At 45.0% G+C, this 16,296-nt stretch overlaps 1 protein-coding gene across 1 annotated transcript in view; it reads left to right on the forward strand.

Moving 5' to 3' along the window:
- The window catches only part of dscamb (Down syndrome cell adhesion molecule b), a gene marked incomplete at its 3' end in the record, with an annotated part of 192,844 nt that overhangs the window by 56,396 nt on the left and 120,152 nt on the right, over positions 1–16,296 (forward strand). The gene's annotated exons all lie outside the window — the stretch shown is intronic.

A 16,296-nucleotide genomic window follows, 5' to 3' on the forward strand; every position in this document is an offset into this window, starting at 1 on the left:
ATCGTAAATGAACAGCCTATTTGATCATACAGTGCAGTGTCACCCAATGGCGTGTTCCAGGGGGTCCCAGGGGGTCCCCAGCAAAAGTAGTCACATCATAATCATTTTAACCACTGCATCCATTTACAATAATGTTGGCTTATCAAAAATAACAGATGTAAAAGCCACAGCGCGTCACTTCGTACACACACGCATTGTTTTGACAACTCCTCTCACAGTGGTGAGAGCATGGTGCATTTTCTTTCATTTTTGTGTGTGTGTGTGTGTGTGTGTGTGTGTGTGTGTGTGTGTGTGTGTGTGTGTGTGTGTGTGTGTGTGTGTGTGTGTATTCATCAATAAAGAGACCAATGCTATTCTATATATTTTATTTACATTATGATTCCTAGATTTAATTCAAACTAGCAATGGAACAATACTTACAAATTACCTACTTATAATGCTATAAAACATATTGTACATTAAGTTTTTGAATAGTTTCCATAATGTGTCATATGTAATATGTTGCAATGCTGTGTTCGTTGCTGTCTCTCTGACAGCCTTTGGACCTGTCCCAATCCGCTCTCCGTTTTCCTCCTGCAGATCAATGCTAATTAATACACATCTCCCTCTGGGAGGACAGGGAGGCCATGCTGAGAATAGAAAAACACATCGTAGGTGGCAGCTGGGCTGCTCTAAACCACTGCTTCTCTAACCTTTTCATATCAAGGAGGACCCACAAAATCCCCACAGTATTTGGCCAATGGATTGCCATCTGAAACAATGTTGTGCCAGGCATGCAGGGACCTCCAGAAGCAAAGATTTGTTGCTTTAATGTTTGCTTAAAAAAGAGATAATCCTTGTATGTATGTGTATATATATATATATATATATATATATTCACATACAAGGATGTTCACGGTGAAAAAAGCAAATCTACATGCCTATGAGCTATATCTGCTATTTTTGAATAGCCAATAAAGTATAACATATTTAAGTGGTTAAAATGATTGTCACACTATATTAACTCATTTTATACAAGATTTGTGTTATTCAAGATTTTTCTGAAAATAGTTGATCTACTGGCACAAGCACACGTGTCGGGAAACGTGTCGCATCGCAAAACGTGTCTAAATAGCTGATTTACAGTATAGGCCTAGTACAGGCCTATATGTAGGTTAAGGTGATTGAACTGATTTTCATGCTATATTAACTCACTTGAGGACCCTCTATGAATGAATGAATTATTTTATTTAAGTGTCATGCCACCTTGTGGCCCATCCCTCATGGGATTATATGACACCTTTTCATACAGTTACAATTATTCTGATATATACACTTATTTTACACTGCAGTCACTGGTCACATAACAAAACATAATCTAGTCCACTAGACTAGGCCTTTCTCACCTCACCTAACTCTCTCTCTCTCTCTCTCTCTCACCCTCCATCTACCTCTGATGCACTATTAAAACAAGTTAAATAAAATGAAGAAAATGGGAGACAAGTATTGTGAATGCCTGGCGGACAGATAGCGGTTTCCTCTGAACTAGGAGAAATCTATTTGCTTGTGGAAGCTGCTTGCATAATCCTTTAGTTACAGTTGCCAGCTGTGAGAAAAGATATGGTGCTGAGGGATTTTGCATGAATATCATTGGGAGGACAAAGAAATGAAACTGATAAGTGTTCGTGCACAGGGTCCTTTGCATAATCCAGAGCTAACTCATAATCTGGATACTTTCAAAATCATGCCCAAATGCATTATGGAAAACTTAACCCCATGTTTGAAGCTGGTTTGAATCACTTTTTGTTTCTCGTTTGATTTTGGATGGCACAGTTTTGGGGACATTTTTAAATGCAAGGACTTATAGTTTACACTTTACAGTACTTGAGGAGCCTTAAAAAAACATTTTGTTTCCATTTGCTGCCCTACTCCGGTTAGCCACCCAGTGTTCCTAGTTTGACTATGTCTAGACAAACATTTAACACATTGAGTGCCATCTGGTGGACAAAGGTGGTGGTGCTTGGGTGCTGGGTGATTTCATGCTATTCCACTATGACTCACGTCCGGTTTTGACTTCTATCTTGGATGTTAAAGTATTAGCGTTAATGCTACCGAGTTAAAATAAGGCCAATCCTTGCTCTAGAAAATGCCAAAGTTCCAATCAGAAATGACCTCCGAACATCGGCGAATAGTCATTAGTTCAAAAACACGGACAGCGGCGTAGTTTCCGAGAAAAGAGCGACTATAATAGAAGAACAGAAGCAATCACCCCCAAAATTGTATTTGGCCACGGACCCCCAGCTGAGAGGGGGGGGGTGTCCTTTCCTCCCACTCAACCAACCTCCCACACAACCCGTACTGTACAGCAATCAAGAAAGTCTTGTCTCTCATCACCTCTCCATATACATCTGATCTTTCTTCTCGCTATGTGTTGGTGCGTTTGTTTGCTCTGCCTCTCCTGTCCTGGCGCCTGCATTCTAAACCTTATACTGTAATCGACAAGTGCTGAAAGCTCATGAGTTACTGCACTGGTTCTCAAAGTGAGGGTCCCGGGACCCGCAGGGGTCCTTGACGGGGGTTCCAGGGGGTCAAATTATGTAATACAGCATCTTAATCCAGAGCGATTTACAGTAAGCAACATATTTGGTTCCATTTGTACACTCTCAGAGTTAAATTAACATTGATTTTACAATATAAATTGGAGTCTCAGAGATAGAAATGCCATTAACTGGGGGTCCTTGAAATTAAACGGGTTGAGAATCACTGCTAGAGCCGTAAAAAGCTTCTCTTATGGGGGTCCCTGGCAAAGCTCTTGAAATGGGTGTCCGCAGGCTAATTAGTGTCAATTTGGGGGTCATTGACATGAAAAAGTTTAGGAACCACTGACAGCATAAAGCATAATGAAATGTTGTACATTTTGCCTTATATAGGTTGTTAATAGTATAGTCACATACTGTATAACCCCCTATAAAATAAATTGCTTAATGTTAACAGCCGGTCAGCAGGTGGTTTCATGAACATGTATAGACAATATTTTAGGCCAATTAAAAAAAGCTATATACCAATTTTCCAAAGACTGTTGGCTGCCGGACTATGTTTGAGTTGGCGCCTGGCGGCACATAGACTAGTTTTGATTTTTCACAACATGGCTGCTGGTGGTTGTCTTTGGCCTTGTTTAAACGGCGCATCCCCACCCCCACCCCCCGGGGACACAGACGGCATTAAAATTTCATTATGCAGGAGAACACAATAGAAAACGTACAAAGACGGGGATGTCTCGGCATCTGAGCGGGGGGGGGGGGGGGGGGGGGGCTAAAATATTGATGTGAATGAGAGGTAAATGGCTTCATATCTGAGCAAGAGTAGGGAAGAAGACATGCGGGATGATGGTGGGCAGCGCTTGTAGTTGGGGCTCCGAGGGTGCATCATTAATGAAGTGAAGTGTGTGTTGTTATCCGTTGGTGTCGTGTCAACTGCACAGAAGAACAATCCTATTTTTACAGGGAGGACAGGTCTGTTGCTATGCTTTTTGAGGAGGATAGATATATGGTCGCTGTCGGGCGGAAACCCCATATGTCCAAAACTGTTCAAAAGTAGCACATGCTTGATGCTACATGTGTGACGCTGTATTATGATCAAGTAGGGCATTCATTTAGGAAAACACACACAAATATGGACAACGATATGGTGAGCTGTTACATCATCTTCATGCAGGCACGGCGTTTGTGTGTGTGTGTGTGCGTGCGTGCGTGCACACACACACACACACACACACACACACACACACACACACACACACACACACACACACACACACACACACACACACACACACACACACCCAAAGTGGACAATAATGTGGTTCAGATGAGGGAAGCTGCTGGTGCTATAGACGACAGATTCTATTGGTTATTGATGATTAGAACCATTATGCACTCAGAGGAGATTGTTGACACCTGCAGTAATAGACTCTGTAGGCGTTCATCTCTCTGTAAGGTGCGGGGAGGTGTCAATGCTCTAAGACTCAGTGCTGTCTAGCAAACGAATAGTTTATGTGAGTGTGCATCAAGTATTTATACTACTATACTATACTATATTGTTTATTACTATTTTGGTTATTGTCTTCTTAACCTGTCAAAATGAAACACATTGTTTTAATTATTGTTTTACACCACTTGCTATTTTTGAATAGCCAATGCTATAAAATCCATGAGAAGGAAGGAACATCCGCACACTTGTTTCTAGAGCTCCATAGAGTTTACTTTATTTGATTGACAAAAAGCAGCAACGTTTCAACTGCTAGGTAAGGCAAAAATCTACAGTATATAAAGCTAAACATGCATTAGGAAATGTGTCATTCAAAGGCGTGCGACTACATGAATAACTTGGCTTTAGTGAATTTATCACAAATGATAATGTTTGTCCATCACTGCAGTGGTGTTCAAGTGACAAACACATCCTGGAGTTGGTGTTGAATAGTGGACACGCTGATTAATTCATGTCTACATGTACCATGGTTACTGTACTGTACGTAATATAATCACACAAGCAAGTCGCAGACGTAATCAGCCAGATGTGGCCCATTAGTCCTGTTAGACTAGAGATGGATTATAGTCAATCCAGAGACAGAATCTTCTCAGATTAGATTATTGCATGTGGAAATCTGGGTGGTTTACTGTGGTTCTGTCCAGGTCCAGCCAAAATAACATTGACAACTTAAGCCCTATTTAAAAATTAGCCGATTTACAAGCTCACTATTTATTTAATTGCACAAAGAGAAAGATCGCTCACACTCTCTCTAAAAAAATCTCTATACAAAAGAAAATAACATTTCGGTCCTTAGATGTTCATCGGGACAACTTCTGATATTTTTGAACATTTTTGAATGATCTTGAAAGTGTGAGAATTGAGAACTACTGATTTACATGTAATTTGTAGAATCGGCCTCATATTTTAATGAGAGGGAGAAAGAGAGAGAGAGAGCGTTCATAATGCATGTGTGTCCATGTACGAGGAAGGTGATCAGGCTTTGACCACAGACAGCTCTGCTGCTGATAATAATGGTTATTTTCTCTCTCTCTCTTTATCTCTCTCCCTCTCTCTCTCTCCTTGCTCAGCATTTGCGCTCAGGCCTCCTGGCAGATGGATGAGAGGAGATTACACCTTCTAATTGGTGCTGGCGGCTGGGGGGCGGTGCAGTTCAGTGTAGTTTAGTGCTGTGTAGTCTGCTTTTTATGTAGTGTGGATTTATGTAGTGTTGCTAGTAATGGTACTGTAGCTTTACTGGGGTTAGGTGCATGTGTGTGTGTGTGCTATTGGTACAGTAGTGAAGGGCAGATATGGCATAACAAAGTATTGCATTGTAATGTGTTCTGGAAAAGGCAAGAAGGCTAAGAAAGTGAATCATTGAACCACATGAGCCCTACTGTGTGCGGCATCCCTATTCTGGGCATGGCATAATGGGTGAATATATGGCAATAACAGGCACTTTTGCTTTCTTTATAGGCTACATTTCCCCACAATAACAATGCAATTGCAAAGCCCATTATTCCAAATGATCGTATTAGCACTTCTGGGTGTAGTCAGAAGTGCTAATAATTAACTGTATAATAGAGTTAAAATAAGAAGATCTGTCATCTTCTGTACACAATACACATTACATTTTTCACATTGAGCATGGAAATATGTCAATTCCATCAGATAATTCAAAATAGCAGATCTACAAAGCTCACCATGCGTCGTGAGCTTGAAGATCGGCTATACTGTATTCTTGGCAAAGAGATTTTGCGTCGAGGGGAAAAAAGAATACCTACAGTACCAAATACAGGTGTAACTCAGATCCTAAGCATTATTGGAGTCAAGTACACTAGTTGATGATTAGACATAATACAGTCATGCTAACACAGCATATACATTACAGTAGTGCTATATGAATTCAACTGTGTGACATGGGCCTACTGTAGGGCCTCAGAAGGCATTTCATAACTGGGGGGGGGGGGGGATCTGGAGCCAATCTGATCCAATCTGAGCCAATCAAGGCAAATCTGGAGCCAATCTGATCCAATACACGTATGGTGTACAGATTCTTTTAATGAAAAATATAAATCCATTTTACTGTATCCACGTTGCAACTAGCATCACTTAACAGCTCTTTAGCCTGTGATTTCACAGTATCTGCAGCTTTATTTTTATTTTGTATTCCTCTCAAAAGTGGAGGGGACTTTCCCCCTCATGAAACTGAGGGTCTCCCCCCCTCCTTCCTACTGCTCACATGGCCTACTGTCTGCACCTATAGGATTGTTCTTTTGGCTGGGATACTCACTGCCCAGAGCGTGCTTGGTGTGTACAGTGTGAATACATCAATGAAGTGACCCATATGATGGATGAGGATGTTAATGCGTGACATTATTGGAGATGACAATGTGGTCGGGTTTCATCTCACACACCGTACTGTACCTGGCTTATACAGGGCGGGATTTCTCCCACAGTCCTTTGCGTCACTGGCTCTCCTGCCCCCCCCCCCCCCCCCCCCCCCTCCCACATTCTGGAGAGAAAGAAAGAAAATTATCTCAGAATGAAATATGACATGTCATTCTTTTGTTTTGGCGCATATATTTCACAAAGGCGCCTGTGGTGCCACTCTGTGAGGACAAAGTGCGTGTGCGTGCGCGCGAACACACACACACACACACACACACACACACACACACACACTGTTACGACTCATTAAGTCTAGGATGGTTATGGGGAAAGAAAGGCAAGATGGTATATGCCAAAGTTGTTTTATTCACTATATCTTTAGATGGCATACAGATTTAAACAAAGTAGTGTAACACATGTGAACAAATGTGAGCAGGCTGAGCAGGACCATAAAGGAAAGAAAGTAATAAAAATACCCTAACACTGCACCCTATCCTATTAAACCCCCTCCCAACACTGACTATCTGACTGGTGACAAAAGAAAACGCTATCTGACTACTCTATTCTTATGCCTACCATCAAACAAAAGTACATGAGAACGGTGCCTGCTTAACTAGCTAAGGTGACAGTGAAATACTAATATAAGGAAATACTACCTGCTCGAGATTCGATCACAGTTTGTGTGAAAGCACTTTACAGTACAGTTCTCCCTTCGGAGGTTTCAATACATATATATATACACTGCTGGTACAAATAGGGACACTCTTCCCTGCACGGAGGGCGCGCTGTCACTTCCCTACACTAGCGACAAACAAGATAGTCTGACAGCGGCCCGGATCTCAGTCTTCAGTGGGACTTTATTTCATCAGGAGAGACAGGGTGGCAGCGCTGGTTGGACGCGCAGGATTGGGAGTAGGCGGCCAAGGGTGGAGCGTAGGGAACGCTCCCCACCAATGGCTGCGCACGGACGGATCTGCAGGGACGACAAACAGGGCGCGCGCATAGACAAACAGACACATAGCAGACCCGCGCCCCGACATCCGTAACACCCCCACCCTCAAGAAACAAACCATGGGGTTTGTTCTGAAGTTACAATTACACATACTACCAAAAAAACACTAATGTAATTACAAAAATATGTACAAATACAAACCTACAGGCTAAATATCTTATTTGATTTACTTAACCACCCCACACTCTAGACAAGGCGTCAGCCAACACATTGTCTTTTCCCTTCTTGTGCTTTATCTCCAAGTTGTACTCTTGCACTATTAAAGCCCATCGCATGAGTCTTTGATTATGGTTGTACATCCTTGACAAAAACACCAACGGGTTGTGATCTGTAAAAACGATCACAGGTAAGGAACTGCATCCTACATATACATCAAAGAATTGGAGTGACAACAGCAACCCCAAGGCTTCTTTTTCAATTGTAGAATACCGGAATTGGTATTTGGTAAACTTGCGCGAAAAATAGCAGACTGGATGGTCCACTCCGTCACAGTCCTCCTGGATAAGGACTGCGCCAGCCCCGACAGCACTCGCATCAACTTCAAGTTTAAAGGGCCGATCGAAATTTGGAGCAGCGAGTACTGGGGCATTACACATGAGCGATTTGACGCTCTCGAACGCATGCTGACAATCATTAGTCCACACGTAATTTGATTTGGGACTGAGCAAATTGGTGAGAGGGTATACGACAGTAGAAAAGTTTCTACAAAACCCCCGGTAATACCCGGCTAAACCGAGGAATCTGCGAAGCGCGCGTCGCGTCTGAGGAGCTGGGTACTCCTTTATCGCAGCAACCTTGGCCTCCAGTGGGCGGACTTGGCCTTGACCCACTTGTTTTCCGAGGTACGTCACAGTAGCTTTTCCAAACTCGCATTTGGCGAGATTCAATGTTAGCGAAGCCTGGGCTAAGCGCTGAAACACTTGCCCCAATGTATGCATGTGATCACTCCAAGTAGAATTATACAGAATTACATCATCCAAGTAGGCGTTAACATTAGGCACGCCCGCTAGTACAATGTTAATGAGCCGTTGGAATGTTGCCGGAGCATTGCGCATTCCAAAAGCCATGACATTGTACTGCATAAAGTAGTCTGGTGTCACAAATGCAGAAATGTCAGAAGCACGCTTAGTTAACTTAACTTGCCAGTAACCTTTTAACAGATCTAACTTTGTCACGTAAGTAGCGTTACCCAGATTGTCAATGCAATCTTCAATAAGTGGCAAAGGGAAACTGTCTGACACCGTTACATTATTCACCTTCCTGTAATCTGTGATAAATCTAGGTGAACCATCCGATTTCAATTCAACCAGACAAGGGCTGCTCCAGGCACTAGTGCTGTGTTCCGCCAAGCCATGTTTAAGCAAATATTCTGCTTCATCTTTCATCATTTTTCGTTTTGCTGGATTCGCACGGTAAGCGTGCTGCTTAATGGGTTTGGATTGGGTGACTTCTATGTCATGTTCTAACACCGTTGTTTGAGTGGGAACATCGCCAAATATCATGGGATAAGCGTTAACCAAATCAATCACATCATTACGTTGCTCGTCAGCCAAATGAGCGAGATGAGAAGGCAACTCTCTTACCATCTGAGAATTAGGCAGTCGTGCACTCTGCTGCAGAGTGGGACGTAATACCAGTCCATCATCACAATCAGACCCAGTAGGTGAATCAGCCACAATCAATGCCGACACACCAGAACACACTGCAGGTTCAGCAGGAACAGCACTGGAGGGAGCCCTGGAATGATAACATTTTAGCATGTTAATGTGACACACACGAGCTTTGCGCCTCCTGCCAGGAGTGCTTATGACATAATCCGTTGCACTTAATTTTTCAAGAACCTCATACGGTCCTTCAAAACGGGCCGAGAGCGCCGAACCGAGGATAGGCAACAAAACCATAACTTTATCCCCAGGTTGGAAAAATCGCGTGACCGCCGCTCGGTCATAGTAACGCTTCATTCGCCCCTGTGATGCAGCGAGCGCATCTTTTGCAAATGAGCAAGCCCGGTGAAAACGCTCTCTAAATTTGCTGACATAGTCCAGTACATTCTTCCCCGAGTCTGGACTACAAGGAGCAGACATGAATTGCTCTTTTAGAACTTTGAGAGGCCCCCGAACGGTATGACCAAAAACGAGCTCAGCTGGGCTAAAACCCAGTGACTCTTGTACAGCATCGCGTGCTGCAAACAACACAAATGGGATGCCCTCGTCCCAATCTCGCTCGTTCTCGAGACAAAATTTGCGCAACATGGGCTTAAGCGTTTGGTGCCAGCGCTCCAGCGCACCCTGACTCTCGGGATGGTACGCGCTGGAAGCCTTGTGCTCAATGTTTAACATCTTCAACACTTGATTGAACAATTTGGACTCGAAATTTGAACCACGGTCCGTTTGCAAAACCTTAGCCAGGCCGAAAATAGCAAAAAACTTGTACAAAGCCTTGACTACCGCTTTGGCTGTGATGGACCGCAAGGGAACAGCCTCTGGGAACCGAGTAGCGGCGCACATAATTGTGAGCAAATACTGGTTACCTGAAGCTGTTCTGGGTAACGGCCCAACACAGTCCACAATTACCCTCTCGAATGGTTCACCTATTACAGGTATAGGATACAGAGGGGCAGGAGGAATAACCTGATTAGGCTTCCCCACCAGTTGACATGTGTGGCAACTCTGACAAAATTTTGCAACATCAGACTTCATACCCGGCCAAAAGAAATGTTTCAGGAGCAGATTGTATGTCTTTGTGACACCGAAGTGGCCAGACCATTTGCTCTCATGGGCTACTGACAACACCTGCTGGCGGAATACTGTCTGCACAACAATTTGAAAGACAGCACTCCATTCCAACCCTGCGTTAGCCAGCGGCGTCCATTTGCGCATCAGCATGCCACTATCAAGGTAGTAACCAACCTGATCAGTTTTAATGGCCTCTGACGTCAACAGCTCTTTAAAACATTTTCTTAGGCTCGGATCCCCCTTTTGCGCAACTGACAATGACTGTCGGGTAATGGGCACCTTGGGAACATTTGTATGTTCGGGAACAATTGTACACGGTACTTTGTCCGCTTTTATTTCAGTGCTAGTCTTAGCACTAGCTTTTTCAGATCTATTCCCCACTTTTTCATCTCCGAAAATCGGACCTAGAATCGAATCTGACAGGTCGACAGCATCGCCTAATTTGGCAGCTTGGGCACGCGTAATTACGCATGCCGGATACACATTGAGCGTGGGAGAAGACTCACTCACGTCAGGCACCCCAGTCAGAGGAATAGAATTCAATACCTCAAGAGGAGGCGTCACTTTCCCACCCGCAACATCATTCCCCATTAAGAACGTAATCCCTTGAATGGGCAACTCAGGACAGACAGCAATAGGGAAAAATCCCGTGACCAATTTAGAGCTAACATGCACTCTGTGCAGCGCCCTTGGAACATATCCCATTTCAATGCCACGTAACACAGTGCTACAGCCACACGACGTTTGTTCATCAAGTGGCAAAACCCCAGCCAAAATTATAGACTGTGAACCACCTGTGTCGCGCAAAATGCGCACTGGCTGCTGATCATTAGGATCCCCTGTCAGCGACACAAAACCATCAAACGTGAAAGGGGCAAAACATGAGTCAGTAGTGTCACATCCCTGAATGGAAACGGGCTCCGTTTTAATTAGCCCTATTCCCTGTGCGTGACCTGCACCTGATTGCTGCTGTGGTTTACCAATACGTTTATAACAATCAGCAATTACATGCCCATTTTTATGGCAAAAATAGCACTCCCTGTCATCCTTACGTGGAGACGACTTGGACGTGTTATTTTGTGCCACAGAACCACCTCGAGAATTAGATTTCTCCCCATGTGGATTTGGAAACCCTGTTTTGTGCGTGAGCACGAACTCATCGGCTAGCACTGATGCCCTTGAAAGTGACTCCACCTTCTGCTCATTTAAGTACATCACAATGCGTTCAGACACCAAACATCTTTTAAATTCTTCAAGCAAAACCAACTCCCGTATAGCATTGAAATCTGCAGCCTTACAGGATTCGCACCATTTATCAAAAAGAGAGCCTTTCTCTCTGGCAAACTCAACAAATGTTTGATTACCCTTTTTGAGATTTCTAAATTTCTGGCGATACGCCTCTGGAACGAGAGCGTACCCGGTCAGAATAGCCGTCTTAACCAAATCATATTGCAGACTGTCAGGTAGAGAAAGAGCAGCAACAATTTCTTGGGCACGGCCCTGAATTTTGCACTGTAGTAGCAACGCCCATACATCTTTTGGCCACTTGAGCGCAGATGCAATTCTCTCAAATGCAGCAAAATAGCAGTCCACCTCAGACTCCCTGAAGGTTGGCACTAAAGCAAGATGCTTAGACACATCAAAAGTGGCAGGATTAGTAATTGGAACACCCGCAGGTGACATACCTGAGTAGTACGGTGCGGTGCGAGCCCCTCGTTGTGCGTCGATTTCCATCTGCTTTATTTTCACAGTAGTGTTTGCCTCAATCTCCAGTTTCTTTACCTGGAGCTCGTGCTCAAGCTCAGCTTGTCGCATCTGCAAATCCACTTTCATTTGCGCAATACGGACTTCAACGTCCCCCTTGGATCCATCCGGATCGGGTAGTGGTTCACGACCACCCCCATATTCATGTAGGCCTACCTCACGCGGCCGGACAGGCGCCTCAGCACCCTCCTTCTCACTCTCGGCGTCTGATAGACCGCCATCATCATCCTGAACATCACTATGTTCTTCGCCTTGAGCGCCACCAGGCTCATTCACGGCCACGGGCATACTCACCGCTCCCTCGCCAGGCAACACCAGCAGGACATTCTTAATGACCAAACCAGCCAAAACGTGCGTCTTTAGCTCTTCCTTACTTGCCACCTTCGGGACGGGAATCTTATAATGGAAAGCTATTTTATGCAAGTCCTCTTTGCGACAAGCATCCAACTGAATTAACGTTGGGCTTTTTACAAATGCATCTATGTCAAATGGAGGTGCCATCTTTCTCTCTACCTGCGTCTTTACACAAACTTTCCACAACCGTATGCCACTAAAAATAAAATAAATATATATTCACATAACCAGGTTCCGTTAAGCTCTACGAGCCCCCATTCTGTTACGACTCATTAAGTCTAGGATGGTTATGGGGAAAGAAAGGCAAGATGGTATATGCCAAAGTTGTTTTATTCACTATATCTTTAGATGGCATACAGATTTAAACAAAGTAGTGTAACACATGTGAACAAATGTGAGCAGGCTGAGCAGGACCATAAAGGAAAGAAAGTAATAAAAATACCCTAACACTGCACCCTATCCTATTAAACCCCCTCCCAACACTGACTATCTGACTGGTGACAAAAGAAAACGCTATCTGACTACTCTATTCTTATGCCTACCATCAAACAAAAGTACATGAGAACGGTGCCTGCTTAACTAGCTAAGGTGACAGTGAAATACTAATATAAGGAAATACTACCTGCTCGAGATTCGATCACAGTTTGTGTGAAAGCACTTTACAGTACAGTTCTCCCTTCGGAGGTTTCAATACATATATATATACACTGCTGGTACAAATAGGGACACTCTTCCCTGCACGGAGGGCGCGCTGTCACTTCCCTACACTAGCGACAAACAAGATAGTCTGACAGCGGCCCGGATCTCAGTCTTCAGTGGGACTTTATTTCATCAGGAGAGACAGGGTGGCAGCGCTGGTTGGACGCGCAGGATTGGGAGTAGGCGGCCAAGGGTGGAGCGTAGGGAACGCTCCCCACCAATGGCTGCGCACGGACGGATCTGCAGGGACGACAAACAGGGCGCGCGCATAGACAAACAGACACATAGCAGACCCGCGCCCCGACATCCGTAACACACACACACACACACACACACACACACACACACACACACACACACAGATAGATAGATAGACCGACATTATTCATACATCTGGATGCACATTGTGAGTCTGATCTATGTCAGTGTATGTCTGTATAATATGTGTGTGTGACAGTCTGTCTGTCTGCGTGTGTGTGTGTGTGTGGGCGCGTGCAACGTGCGACGTGCGTGCAACGTGCGTGTCTGTCATGTCTGATTACAGTTAACCCCTATGAGGCAGCTGGTACAGCTCTCCTATACCCCCATCCCCCTCATCCCCTCCATCTCTCTCTCTCTCTCTCTCTATCTCCATATCTCTCTATCTCGTGTCTCATCTCTCCTTCACCTCCATCCTATTGTCTGCCTCTGTGTTCCTCAGTTCCTCCCTCTGCCATCGCTCCATCCTGCTGTACAGTACACCCTTAAACCCCTTTGTCCTTACATTTGACCCCCCCCCCCTCTACATCTGAAAGCCCCTTCTTATACACACTACTGGATACGGAGCATTTCATCGGATTCATTTTTTCCAAATCTCTTTTTTTTTAAGATGTCTTCAGCTGCTGTATAGGCCAGAGCCAATGAGACTGAGCCAATGAGACTAAGCCTGAATCAAACACAATATTGTCTGTATACAAGCAGCTCTGTAGCGTCATATCTTGTGCAAGGACGCGCTGTGATTGGCCAGTCGCTGTGATTGACAGCCTAAACCTAACCCTAACCTTAACCTCAGTAAACTTAACTCATTTATTGCGGCTAGCTGTTAGCTTCACTTTAAAAGTCGGAGTTCGCCCGGCCCGTCCCCGTCTCCGTCCCCGTCGCCGTCGCCGTCCCCCCCCCCCCACACACACACACACACACACACACACACACACACACACACACACACACACTCGCTACAGACAATCGAGTAAAAGTTTACCTTTTGTCAGAAGCTTTTACATGGCGGGAGCGTTGCGGTACAAAGGCACAAATTAAATCCGAAATTTGGATGGCAGGAGATCCACCAAAGGCAGCTCTCCTGGAGTCCGACTTATGGACGTTTGAAAATCCTCCTTTCAACTGCTTTACACGGTGATTATATTTTCAATTCAATCCCATAGCTGGAGCGGTGGGGCGTTGCCATAGGAACCGGACCAATGTTAAAAGCTGCGGTGGGACTCAACCTGTGTTGGATTTAGTATGTCGCAGCTCTGTATGCAGTGTGCAACAGCCTTAATACTCCCCACCTGATCAACATCAGCTCTGTATGCAGTGTGCAACAGCCTTAATACTCCCCACCTGATCCACATCAGCTCTGTATGCAGTGTGCAACAGCCTTAATTCTCCCCACATGATCAACATCAGCTCTGTATGCAGTGTGCAACAGCCTTAATTCTCCCCACCTGATCCACATCAGCTCTGTATGCAGTGTGCAACAGCCTTAATTCTCCCCACATGATCAACATCAGCTCTGTATGCAGTGTGCAACAGCCTTAATTCTCCCCACATGATCAACATCAGCTCTGTATGCAGTGTGCAACAGCCTTAATACTCCCCACCTGATCCACATCAGCTCTGTATGCAGTGTGCAACAGCCTTAATACTCCCCACCTGATCCACATCAGCTCTGTATGCAGTGTGCAACAGCCTTAATTCTCCCCACATGATCCACATCAGCTCTGTATGCAGTGTGCAACAGCCTTAATACTCCCCACCTGATCCACATCAGCTCTGTATGCAGTGTGCAACAGCCTTAATTCTCCCCACATGATCAACATCAGCTCTGTATGCAGTGTGCAACAGCCTTAGTGCTCCCCACATGATCCACATCAGCTCTGTATGCAGCGTGCAACAGCCTTAATGCTCCCCACCTGATCCACATCAGCTCTGTATGCAGTGTGCAACAGCCTTAATGCTCCCCACATGATCAACATCAGCTCTGTATGCAGTGTGCAACAGCCTTAATACTCCCCACCTGATCCACATCAGCTCTGTATGCAGTGTGCAACAGCCTTAGTGCTCCCCACATGATCCACATCAGCTCTGTATGCAGCGTGCAACAGCCTTAATGCTCCCCACCTGATCCACATCAGCTCTGTATGCAGTGTGCAACAGCCTTAATGCTCCCCACATGATCAACATCAGCTCTGTATGCAGTGTGCAACAGCCTTAATGCTCCCCACCTGATCCACATCAGCTCTGTATGCAGTGTGCAACAGCCTTAATGCTCCCCACCTGATCCACATCAGCTCTGTATGCAGTGTGCAACAGCCTTAATGCTCCCCACATGATCAACATCAGCTCTGTATGCAGTGTGCAACAGCCTTAATGCTCCCCACATGATCCACATCAGCTCTGTATGCAGTGTGCAACAGCCTTAATGCTCCCCATGTCTACCTGGAGAGCTTCACTTGAAACCCTCTAGGCCAGGGTTATTCAAATGGCGACGGTCTGCGGGGCGCCCCCTTGTGGCCTCTGGAAGAAATCAAATAAGGAAGTGCGATAAGGAAGTGTGAGATTACTAAATCACAGTAATCATATTCCATCATATTCAAGGGCTTTTGGAGAGAAATGAGACAGACTCCAGTTACCAAGCACTGCAGAGGGTGTGTGTGTGTGTGTGTGTGTGTGTGTGTGTGTGTGTGTGTGTGTGTGTGTGTGTGTGTGTGTGTGTGTGTGTGTGTGTGTGTGTGTGTGTGTGTGTGTGTGTGTGTGTGTGTGTGTGTGTGTGTGTGTGTGTGTGTGTGTGTGTGTGTATAGACCTGTATATAATCCTACCCCATATACAATCATTCTACGGTTGTGGCCCCTGGACTAATCTAGTTGAACCCCTGCTCTAGGCTACATACTCCTTCTGACCTCCGGGCTCAGACAGGCTTTTCCAACTATATGGAGAGTGACTTTGTTAATTTGGTTAATTCATTGGTTTGTGCCACAATCCCTCTATCCTCTCTTTCCTCTCCTCTTCTTCGTCTTGCCTCTGCTGTCTTTCTGCCAGTGCAGTGGAGAATATGCCTCCCTCAAGGTCCCTCC

Source organism: Protomyctophum bolini (genome assembly GCF_963924005.1).
Source record: "Protomyctophum bolini genome assembly, chromosome: 9".
In the NCBI taxonomy this organism is placed as follows: Eukaryota; Metazoa; Chordata; class Actinopteri; order Myctophiformes; family Myctophidae; genus Protomyctophum; species Protomyctophum bolini.